The sequence below is a fragment of the Podarcis muralis genome, chromosome 15, assembly GCF_964188315.1.
Source record: "Podarcis muralis chromosome 15, rPodMur119.hap1.1, whole genome shotgun sequence".
NCBI lineage: Eukaryota > Metazoa > Chordata > Lepidosauria > Squamata > Lacertidae > Podarcis > Podarcis muralis.
The window spans coordinates 24,394,046-24,406,418 of NC_135669.1; the positions used below are offsets into that span (position 1 = coordinate 24,394,046).

The 12,373-nt window shown below is 44.1% G+C and overlaps 1 long non-coding RNA gene across 2 annotated transcripts; it reads right to left on the reverse strand.

Annotated features, from left to right (window-relative positions):
- Positions 1–344: 344 nt before the first annotated feature.
- LOC114585546 (uncharacterized) lies at positions 345–11,932 on the reverse strand. 2 transcript variants are annotated; one of them, XR_013390891.1, is made up of 3 exons: positions 11,807–11,932; positions 8,822–8,962; positions 345–3,634 (listed from the first exon to the last, which is right to left on the reverse strand). It is a non-coding gene; the product is annotated as an uncharacterized LOC114585546 (long non-coding RNA). The 2 variants fall into 2 exon arrangements; XR_013390892.1 differs by lacking the exon at positions 11,807–11,932 and adding an exon at positions 9,484–10,382.
- Between the last annotated feature and the right edge of the window lie 441 nt (positions 11,933–12,373).

Here is a 12,373-nt window from a genome sequence, read left to right on the forward strand (position 1 = left end):
GCCAGTGGCAGGCTGAACTACATCCCTGACTTGTTGTAAGGAGGCAGGCAGGTGAGAGTTGACTGAGCTTTGTGGAACACATCACCGTAATGGACCAGCCTCTATTGCAAGGGCACACAACTAGTCAATATTATACCAGTCAATCTGGTATAACAGCAACAAACTCTTTGGCTGGAGGGTCTGAGGCTGGGCCACGGGAAGTAACCTAAGATGAGGCAGCTCTCGGGACAGGCCAGTGGCCAGAACCAATGAGCAAGTCACAACCAAAAGTCATCAGGATCAGAGAGCAGAAAATAGAAAGGGTCAGGACAGACTAGCAGGTCATGACTTAGCACTGGCAGACTCACGCGGACTCTATGCTTAGCACCAGCAAGTGTCTGGGCTAGAATGGGGAACCTCTGCATAGTGACCCCATACAGTAAACTAGAAGATCTGCAGCTTGGATCATCTTCTCAGCTGAAAGAATTCTGGGGCTCTGACCTGGCTCTGGCCACATCGGTTGCCCATTGGACAGGAAGGGCTATAAAAGGCTTCACGTTTGATCTGGTACCTTCCTCAGCTCTGATTAGCTCAGATATGGCACTTGGGCCATGCACAGAAGTTTCCCTGTTTTGATCTCCACAATGCAGGAGGATATGATATGTTCAAGTTCACTAAAACCCTGTCCAGGAGCAGCTTTTGCAATTACATCATGAAGATAAGATCCTTCAGTAATAAGAATAAAGAAAAGGTTGGAACTGGGCTGCTTGATGTGAAAATGGGCTGATTGCAATGATACAAAAGTCTGCCCATTTTCATCTGTGAAAAATTCTGGAGAGTACAAAATACACACATGCCAACTGAACAGAGACTTCTGAAAGGAACACATGAGCTCAGCAGGGAAGAGAACACCCTCCTTCAAGACTCTGAGATGCCACCAAAGGCCTCTGCCACCTGCCCCCTCAGCTAACAAGGATGCCATCTGTTGCACTTTTATAAAGTCTTTAATTAAACTCTTCCAATACATCTCAGATGCATCTGTTTCCTTCCACCCTATAAACAATTCCTGGGAATATCTGCAATTATCTTACATTACAGACAAGAATTGCCAATTAAATCTTTATCAACACAGTGTTAAAGAGAGGCAGCCAGCCAAATTCACTGATATAGTTTCCCTACCCCTCCTCCTCAACAGCTAGCTAGCAGTTGGAGAACACCTGTGGCTTTTATAGGGTGGGGGATGCAGATTTGCCAACCAGACAGCATCATTTTGCTAACTCAGTTAGGACAGCTGAGTTCTGGAACAACTAGTGATGCAGATCTGCATACTTCTCAAATACTTTTCTGCCTTATTGTACCAGATTGGCTTTGCCAGGCCTGATCCAATACATGCCAGGTTCTACTCTAGTTCTGTCAGATCCACAAGATCCTACCATAACTCTTCCTTTAACTATCCAGCTTCCTTCCTTCCTTCCTTCCTTCCTTCCTTCCTTCCTTCCTTCCTTCCTTCCTTGTCTATATTTTAGGTTATTATTCATGTACAGTAAGGTAATGCTGTGGCTTGAAACTCTACTCCACCCCAATCATTATAGCATCTTACTTTTGGATTAGCAATAGTAATGTAGTTTCAATTCTCCTTTTTTCAACTCTTCACCCCCACCCGGAGAATCCAAGAAGCAACTTGCTTGCCAATCCCTTTGGATGCAAGACGAAGTCATTTGCATCTTTTGTACGGGCTTCTGACTGGTGCTGCACCCTGTAATTTTAGCCTTCCAGAGCGATGTTAACACCTCGGGAAGAAGGCAGATCTGACAAGATAATGACATCTCCCCGACAATGATGCCTCAGACACATTTGGGGACAGGCACAAACAGCGCCAATGCTATTTTAGCACCATTCACCATCGAAGCAAGCTTCGCATTGGTGACAAGGATGGTGGGGTGGAAGCTGACGGCAATCAGAGCTGGTGGCATGACCTATTGCATACATGCAAGCACATTTCAGCCCAGCCCACGCAATCCACACTCAGCCTCTGTTCCAGGAAAATTGAAAGCTGCGTCATTTGCTTTACCCTTATAGATTCTCATTTGCTCGGTTAAAAGCAGTAAAGTATAGTGCACCCTAGTTTTATTTTGAACACCCTTTGTGCATGCTAATCCTTTCCCTCAACAATTTTTGCAGAATTACACTAACAGATTATAGAGCCAGTAGAACATATATTTAGCCAGTGTGGTCTAGTGCTTCAAGTGCTGGACCTGGGAGACCAGGCTTTGAATCCTCACTTAGCCATGAAGCTCACTGGGTGACCTTGGGCCAATCACTGCCTCTCAGCTTAACCTACCACACAGGGGTGTTGTGGGGTAAAATTGGGAGAATCATATGCACTACCTTGAGCTCCTTGGAGGACATAGTATATAAACATATCCTTGTTTATGAGGTCCACGGTACGTGCAACGATTTAAGCAAAAATCAGTTGCTTACATAATTGTTACCGCTGCACAATTAATGAAAAAAGGAGACTCTGATGAAAGAGTCTCAGCTTGAGCTGTGCTGAATATTCACCAGTCTGAATTTCTGAGCCAAAGATACGTAGCAATTTTGGTGGGGTGGAAATTTCCTCCTTCCTGGATGAATTACAAGGGTGACTAATTCCTACCAGGGACTATGCAATGAGTGGGATAATGTCACAATGGTATGTAGCCAGTCACATTTGGCTACATTATGCTGCATCCATGAAGACTAATGAGGGCATCTGAAAGCTATTTAAGATGAATATGGGAACATCTCTGTAAGAAGTTCTGAATAAGTGGTGGAGGTGGTGGTGGTTAAAATAAGGATGAGCAGCAGTCAAAAAAAAGAATAACATTCAGAAAATATTTGGAATTGTTTTAGTTCTGCCTTAGTATAGTGTGAACAGAGAAGCTGGAAAAGCCAAATACCTCTTACTGGATCCTTGATAGGCTACTTGCAAGCATCATGTCCAGGGTCCATTGCCCTGCCCATGGCCTATTAGCATCTTTTCCACTTGTGTGTCCCCTATGCCCCCACAGCCTGACTTAAAACCACATCAGCAAGTGACATTACCTTGCAGATTCTGCTGTGTGCAGTATCATAGAAAGGCACATAGGGGATAAAAGGAGAGGATTAGGAAGTGTGTTTTGTGCATTGCTCATGGGGTAAATAAAGAGATGAAATGCAAAGCAATAAGGGATTTCAGTTTGGTGCTGCTATTTGAGAGCATCGGCAGGATGATTACACTAAAGATTTAGTGAATCAGAGCACAATTTCTGGAAGAGAACTCAAAGGAATTGGGGCTAGGCAGTGCAAAGAATCTTTGTCAACGTAATGCTGTAAGAATTCATTATAGGAAGCTGTAAGGACATAAGGTGAAGAGGCCGTAATTTGTTGTTCAAGGAAAGTCAACATCAAGAGATACAGAAGTCTGACAGTACAACAGTTGATTGAGATGGAAAAAACAGGGGGATATATATCTTCCTATATCTATATTTGTGCAAGACTGTCATCACACTAAGGTTTATTCTGCACAGGTGTAGGTGGGAAGAGGGAGGAGGAAGTCCTTCACCAGAAGCAGGAAGAGGTTCTTGTTGTGGGGAGATAACATGAAGGCAGCCATCAGTCCGTTTTCCCAGAGAGCCTGCATGGAGAAAGAGGCATGAAATGAGGAGTGGGGAACAGCAGCAGCAGCAGCAAACCCAGTCTGAGGTGAGGCTCCAGCTCCCAACCCTCTCTTACCCTTCTCCTCCTTCCCACTTCCTACAACGTATTGGTACTAGTGGCAAAGGTCAGCAAAAAGGAGCTCAAGCCCAGTCATGACAATGTTAATAACAGCTATGATAATAGCTGTGATTCCTGCACTGCAGGGTGTTGGACCCTTTGGGTGTCTTCCAATTCTACAGTTCTATCATTCTTTAAGATCTCAGGAAGAAGCAATGGAGGGGGGAGGATGTGAGCAAATCTGAACTTAGGACACAATTCAGACTGTGCTACTACTGCATGCATTGCCCTGCTGTTCTTGTCAATGGTGGAAACTTGAGCGGGGGGGGGGGGGGAGCGGCAATCAGAAGCAATCCTTGCACTAACTTGATGCTGGTGCAACCATCAGGTTTGTATCAGACCCAGTGTTGGACATTAATGGCTGTGAGACTGGCTCAAGCTCCCTGGGATCCCAAGCTGTTTCAAACCTGCCCCTTCCATTGCATAATCCCATTGGCAGCAGTTGGCAGGAGGCTGGTTCCTAAGTGGAAGAGAACCTCTGTTCAATCCACACACACACCGTTATCCTGTGCAACAGGGGAGATTAGATTGCTCTTATGGTAACTCTTACTCAGAGCAGGCATGGAGGAGAAATGTGATACACTTCACACTTAAAGGCAAACTTACCTGATTCACACTTTTTGAAACAAGATGTGAACAGCCATCTTTTGAAATTCACTGCAATGCAGTTCTCAAGCAAACAAATGTGTGCAAAAGTGAATATCTTAGAATAAAGTGTGCACATGAATGCATCTATCAATGAAAATTACTAACAAAAATCTATTGCACATGGGGAAATTGCTTTGCAAAAAATGGCATATTAGGCAAAGCTGAATACAAAAATGTGTACATTGGGAGAAATTTGCACTAAAACACTGGTGAATTTTCATAAAGACTTTGAAAAGCAACACAAACTGATGTGGAAATGTGGAGAGCTGCACTGAAGATTGGGAAAAATGAGAAAGTGAGAGAAAACAAAAATGCCTATTTCCTCATCCCTACTTCAGAGTAAGCATGGATGGGGCTAAGTTGTAAAAAATATAGAGGGACTGGTATTTATGATACAACATAAAATCAGAAGACCCAGAGATGCTTTGCTTAGCTGCAGGGCCTTTGTGTACTGTATTCTGACCCAGGGAGATTCTTTTCCCCCATTCCATTTAGTAATGGAGCGATAAAACCTGCTCTATAGAGGGAATTTATAATGGAAAACACTGCCAAAGCCTTAACTAGTGCATTTTGGACAGCACCCTTCAATAAACCCTGTTTCAGGCTGAATTATTCATAGCTAAATGGACAGAACTCTCTCAACAACAAGGTTAGACCAATAAAATACATGTATTGTATTCCCAAGCCTGTGAAGATTATATGTTTTCTTTGAGTGCTCTGGGCCTTGATAACCAGTGGTGAGTGGAGTAAATGGATGGGGATGTTACATGCTGTACGCTTTGCACTGTAAGTGGGTAGCATTCTCTCAACATCTAGGACAAAAGTTTGAGGGTGTGCTAATCTCCTTCCAGGCATCCCAGTGTGATGGGCAAGGGGGCAGGGAAAGAGAGAGATGGTTTTCTGGGAGCAAATTGCCTTTATTAATATTTAATTGGTTCTCCACAACCACCCTAAGACCCTTGAAACTGTTTACCACTATGCAATCATTTTCTCCATGACCAGTGCTATTTTCCTAGAAAAAGAGATGCAGGAACTCACCACGAACTCCTCCCTTGTTATAATAGCAATGGCGCCCATGTGAGAGGTGCCAGAACTGAGTTCTGGCAAGTTCTGGCTGAAGAAAAGCCCTGTCTATAACTAAACTTGAATGACATTTGGGAAGCAGGGTGGAGCCACTTGAAGGTAAGGTGGCACATGTATGTAATGGTTCAAGGGGGACTTACACAATGGACTTACACTTCAGTTGTGAACAACCCTGCCTGTGAACTGCATGGGGTTGGTCATGGCCGAGGACTGAAATAATAATAATAATAACAAAAACGCTGACACAAATGACAAACTTGAAGCATGGACCACTTCACAGAGAGCCTGTGTAGGATAGTGCAAAGAGTGTCATAAAGCTCACTGGGTGACCTCGGGCCAGTAACTGCCTTTAAGCCTAACCTATCTCACAGGATTGTTGCAGGGATTAAATGAGGATGGGGAGAAGCATGTACCATCTTAATCTCCTTGCAGGAAAAGGTGGAATATAACTGCAGTAAATTAGTTAATTAATTAAAATTAAGCATAAACAGAAACTAGCAGAGAGGTGAGAATGAGGTGACAAGGGAGAAATGAGGAGTTCCCTTTTGCTAGCAGTGGAAGGACTAGGAGCTCTGAGTTCTGAGATTTCTAAAGCTGTTGAGGTAAACAGCCATTTGTTATATTATCTTTCTCTCTCTGACTCATCATAGGCAGCAGATTGAACTTAAAAGATGGTTCATCAATCACCAAAACAGTAGCAGATGAATGCCAGAGAGCCACAATCCAAATTTAACAATTACACTATGGGCAAATGTTTTAAAGCAAAAAGAATGGCATCAGGATGCAAGCATTTATCACACTGTGGCAGGGGCGTAGGAAGGGGGGTGCGGGCCGCCCCAGGTGTCATCCCAGAGGGGGTGACAAAATGGCACACGGCGGGGGACTGCACTTACTGTGGGGCTTGGCCTGCAGAGCACCTGAGCCACACGTCACTCCTGGGAGTGATGCGGTGGCTCGGGGCCCCGTCCTGCCTGAAACGGCAGCGTGGGGCTTGCGTCCGCCAGGCTGACTCCATGGACAGCTTACCGCAGTGCCCCCCTGGGTGGATTGTCACAGCGCCCCTGTGTGTGTATTGCTGTGGTGCCCCCATGGGCAGATCGTCCCACACCCACTGCTCCGGGTGCTGGATCAGCAGCTAGTCACGCCCCTGTACTGTGGGTGACATTTGTCCAACAATGGAGGAGAAGGATCAGACACAGGACATTTCCTGAGCTAGACAGTTCACAGTTCAGAGCAGGGATGTCAAACCCATGGTCCTCCTGGTATAGTTGGCCATTATTTCTCATCAGCTGCAGCTAGCATGGCCGATGGTCAGGGATGATCGGAGCTGTAACCTGAGAACATCTGGTTCCCCTCACATGCCCTAGAGAGTTGCTGCTAGTCAGATGGCACCACACTGGGCTCAATGGCCCACTGGTCTGATTTGTGTTGGTTCAAACAAGTACATTAATCACTCCATGACTCCAGCATCAAGCAACATCTTCCATGTATGAACGGGCCATTGCAGAATCAAACATCACAGATCAGATCCATATCTGACTTGGGTGTTATGCATAGCAAGAAATATGCATCTCCTCCTCCAGTTCTTCCGAAAGCTTCAGTAAGCATCCTATGAAAAACTGTGGAACTGTCTCCCACAGCAGGCACTGATGGCCACCAATAGACAGCTTTAAAAGAGGATCAGACAAATTTATGGAGGAGAAAGCTATTGATGACTATTAGGCATAAGACTCTTAATTTCAGAGTTGTGAGTCTGAACCCCACATTGGACAAAGGATTCCTGTATTACAGGGGGTTGGACTAGGTGACTCTCATGGTTCATTCCAACTCTACAATTCTATGATGGCTATGCTTTGCCATCACAGTCAGAGGCTATGCTTTGCCATCACAGTCAGAGGCTATATGCTTCTGAATCCCAGTTGCTGGAAACTGCATAAAGGGAGGGTGGTCTTGTGTTCAGGTCCTGCTTGCAGGTTTCTGGCATCTGGGGAGCTACTGTGGGAACAGTATGCTGCACTAGATGGACCAATGGCCAGATCCACCAGCCAGGCTCTTCTTATGTTCTTAAGCACCCTCTTGAACCATCAAAGCAGCAGTGGCAATGACCAAGTTAGGAAAAAGTCACAAATTATTTGCTTCCTTTTTTCCAATTTATATAGCGCTCAATTGTTAAAAACAAAACCCACAAAGCAGTTACATGGAAGTATGATTTGAAATCAAGAGGTCACCCTTTAGTGGGTAGTAGAGAGGCCAAAGGATGGGGAAGTATTGGAGGGAGGGAGAGAGGAGGGTGGCAGGCTTAAAATATACTATGTGGCAGATGATTTATCAAAGACTCCCAATGTTACATTAAAAGGGCTGCACGTCGCCCATCCGAGGTGCTCAGTAATGATTCCTCCACCCTTTCATCCTAAAGCAGCGATAAATTAGAAGCTCCTAATATCTGAATCTGAGGATCCCATTAAAATGATTTACAGCCTCGTTGGAGGCTGCGTTATTCACAGGGCAGGATGAATGAAGCCGATGTGTCCGTTCTGCCAGGAGGCAAAACTTAAGGCTGGTCAGATCCCATCAGGAATCTAATTGAAAGATGGGAAGCGTTTTATATACACACATTTGGCACGGAATACCACCCCCTCCCATGCACTGCCCAGGCGCTGAACACGCAACGGCAACAGAATTTATTTGCAAGAGATACCCTCGGCCTCATCATTACTCACAGCCAGGTTCTTTCCTTCTCTCCCTCCCAGATCCCTCTATCTTGCATGCATAAATTGTAGCTACTCCATACAGTTATTGGAAGTTTGATTCATTGACTCTCTCCTTCTCCCCCCCCCCACCCTTCCCCAGTTTTCCTGGTGGGAAGGTGAGCATGGGGTTGTTGTATTTTGGTGAAAGGCCAAAAAGAAAAACTCGCCCTCTGCTTATTTATATATATTTGTAAATAAAAGGACAAGTCAAAGTAAAGGGAAGGAGGCGGGAGGGAGCCTTCTGGGGAGATGTTGTGCAAGAAATAAGAAAGAATCCATCTATATCTATATCTATTGATATAGATAGTGTGGTATATAAAAATAATAACTAAATAATAAAAGTTGCTCTCCACTTTGGGCCTTGTCGGACCTCAGGAGTGGAGGAAGTTTCATTTCTCTTTCCTCACATTTTTAAAACTTAAGAACAAAAGAACATAGAAGAAGCCAATGGCCAATAGGTGTGCAGATCACACTGTATGAAGTGTTTTCAATAATTTTTTTAAAAATCAGAAAGGGTCTAGGCTTTAAAAATACATTTTAAAACACACACCGGGAGAGCAGTTCACCTTTTCTGAACCTGAAGCAAGGTGTCTTTTTCACTTAAGAAGTTCTTTGCCTCCTTCACCTGACTTTGTGCATCCTTTAATGGCAGGCATTGTTCCAAAGGAAGAAGCAAGCTGTGACTACTGAAGTGCAGCTGATCGATCCTGCAAAAAAAAAAAAAAAAAAAAGTGCTGTTATTGGCTTTTTAAAAAATGCTTGTGCATATGCTTTGTTTCTTAAAGTTGGAGCTTTTTTCTTTTCATGACTCACTGATCTGATCACAACTGTTACTGTCCTTCTTGTCATTCCCCCCTCCTATCATTATGGATAATTTCCCCCTTTTTTCAAATTCCTACAAACGGAGGATTTGTTTCACATCACTAGAAGTAACATAAAACATAGCATAGCATACCATAGCATAACATAACATAACATAACATAACATAACATAACATAACATAACATAACATAACATAACATAACATAACATAACATAACATAACAACATAACATAACATAAGTTTTATGCCAAGCAGATCCACTGAGGCTAATAGACATGGCTAATGTAGATTCATTAACTTCAGTGGGTCTACTCTCAGTAGGATTTAGCAGATTACAACCCCCATCTTCTTGTATTCCCTGCTATCTATGTGAACAGTTGAAACTAATATTTGAAAATATTTACTATGTGCTGGGATTTTCAGCTTTGCCATTTAGCTGGTGAATGTTGAATTTCAAAGCCAAAAATAGAATTTTCCAGGTGACTCTGAAATTGCACTTCATAAATTGAGATCTTCGAATCTGTCGGTGTCTCACCATCATCACTGTTGTTTTATTTGTATGTTGCATTTTCCATCCAAATGATTATGTTCAAGGTGGCTTACAATAGTGAGAAAAAGAATGTGCCACAAATAAACAGCTGCAAGAATAATTTCATAGTAACAGCAACAGTAAAATAGCAGCATACGACAAATGTAACAAAATTTGAAACCCCTAACATTTCAATGCGATAATATGTGGCAGCATTAGACCTCCTGGAAGCTGCAAAAATAGCAAGAGAGCTTGAACAGTTTCATCTTGGTCCTGGATATAACAGTCCCTGCTGCTTTGTCTGCTATAAATTAGCCAAGAATCAAGCTACAGTAGTGTGATCAGATGTCTAGGCCCTGGTTTCCCAAAGGGCTGCTGCCCCTTTGACATTACCCTTCAGGTAGACGTTCATCCCATGACATTGCTCACAGTCCCTCTCCTGCAACAGTTTCCTGGAAGACAGGCGCTGGGAACATTCCGCCCTCCAGCTGTTACTGACCTATAACTCCCATCAGTCCCAGCAAGCATGTCCAATGGCGAGGAATGGCAGGCATTGTAATCCAGCAACATCTGAAGGGTCAAAGGTTCCTCACAAGTGTTGTAAGGCTTCCAAAGGCAGAGGGTGGAGGGTCAGCTGGAATGATTCCTCCAATGACATTTCTCCACCTCTTGATGATTTTGGCAGGGGTCAAATATGAAATATCAGAAGCAGGTCACTGTCAAATAATACATGGGATGTCATCTGTCAATCAGCATTCCACTTGAGTCATTGATGTCTGTAAAATGCAAAGTATCGTGGCATGTTAGTGGTTAGGGTGTTGGATGAGAACTCGAGAGACCAAATCCCCACTCGATCAAGGAGCACGCTGGGTGACATTGGTCACTGTCTCTTTTAGCCTAACATACCTCACTAGGTTGTTGAGGGGATAAAATGAGGAGGGGGAGAACCACAGATAATTAATATAATAATAATAATAATAATAATAATAATAATAATAATAATAATAATATATTTATACCCTGCCCATCTGGCTGGGTTTCCCCAGCCACTCTGGGCGGCTCTCAACTGAATATTAAAAACACAATACAGCATTAAAACAGGGCTGCCTCCAGATATCTTTTAAAAGTAAGATAGTTGCTTATTGCCTTGACATCGGATGGGTGGGTGTTCCACAGGGCAGGCACCACTACCGAGAAGGCCCTCTGCCTGGTTCCCTGTAACCTCACTTCTTGCAGTGCGGGAACTGCCAGAAGGCCCTTGGTGCTGGACCTCAGTGTCCAGGTTGAACAATGGTGGTAGAGACGCATCTTCAGGTATACTGGGCCGAGGCAGTTTAGGACTTTAAAGGTCAGCACCAACACTTTGAATTGTGCTCGGAAACGTACTGGGAGCCAATGCAGATCTCTCAGGACTGGTGTTATATGGTCTCGGCGGCCACTCCCAATCACCAGTCTGGCTGCCACATCCTGGATTAATTGCAGTTTCCAAGTCACCTTCAAATGTAGCCCCATGTAGAGCACATTGCAGTAGTCCAAGCAGGAAATAACTAGAGCATGCACCACTCTGGTGAGACAGTCCATGGGCAGGTAGGGTCATCTTGAACTCATCGGAGGAAAGTGTGCATGCACACGAAAGAAGTGTGCATGCACACGAAAGCTCATACCAAGAACTAACTTAGTTGGTCTTTAAGGTGCTACTGGAAGGAATTTTTTTTGTTTTGACTATGGCAGACCAACACGGCTACCTATCTGTCATCGGAGGAAAGAAACTGAGGAGAAATGATGGAGCAACCACAGCGTTTACAGTAAACGTTTATCACGAGAATAGGCCTGCTCCTCACACTTTCTGCCTTTGGAATGTTGACTTTACTTATTGAGAGCCTCTTGGTCACTGTTCATGTTAATTGTGGGTTTTTTTGTTTGTTTTATTACCAAAGCTTGGGTTACAAACAGTCCAACCAAGGCATCTGAGGTTTTTTTAAAAAATCTTCCCCCTGTTTAGTCTAGTGTGAAATTGTTTTCAGGTAGCGATTAATTCCACTCTAGCATTCCTCCCCCTTGTCAGATCATTCACACTGTTTGAGGGAACACTTTACTAAATGGTACCCTTCCCTTATCAGAATCTCAATTACAGCTCTGTTGTATCCCAACCAACTCATGCTATAGGAGGGTGGCAAGTTGCATCCATTGTCCCTTACAGGTGTTCATATCCATTTTCTTTGCTTCTTAATTGTCAGGTAACACATGAGCTTATCTGAAACAAGATAAATGACATGGTGAGGCAAGATGCTATTTGCTTTGGTGGCCAGGGAGGTGGGAAGAAAGGTAGCTGAGAGTTAGCCTGGGGTGGGCTTAAAGGTTCTGGAAGACCCTTTGAAGCAGCCTGGAAACACTAGCCAGGTGCAGAGGTGGAGCTAGCTGCTCTGGGGGGTGGGGTGGGGTGACTTCTTTAACCCACCTCCTGTGCTTGGGAGATTCTCTTATGTCTGGTGTCATGTCCAATTTGACATTGTCCCATTTGGAAACAATGGCATTAGTCATGATCAGCTTGTTCTATTCTTTACAAAGGGTTAAAGGTAAAGGGACCCCTGACTATTAGGTCCAGTCATGGTCGACTCTGGGGTTGTGGCGCTCATTTTGCTTTATTGGCCAAGGGAGCTGGCGTACAGCTTCTGGGTCATGTGGTCAGCATGACTAAGCCGCTTCTGGCGAACCAGAGCAGCACACGGAAACACCGTTTACCTTCCCGCTGGAGTGGTACCTAT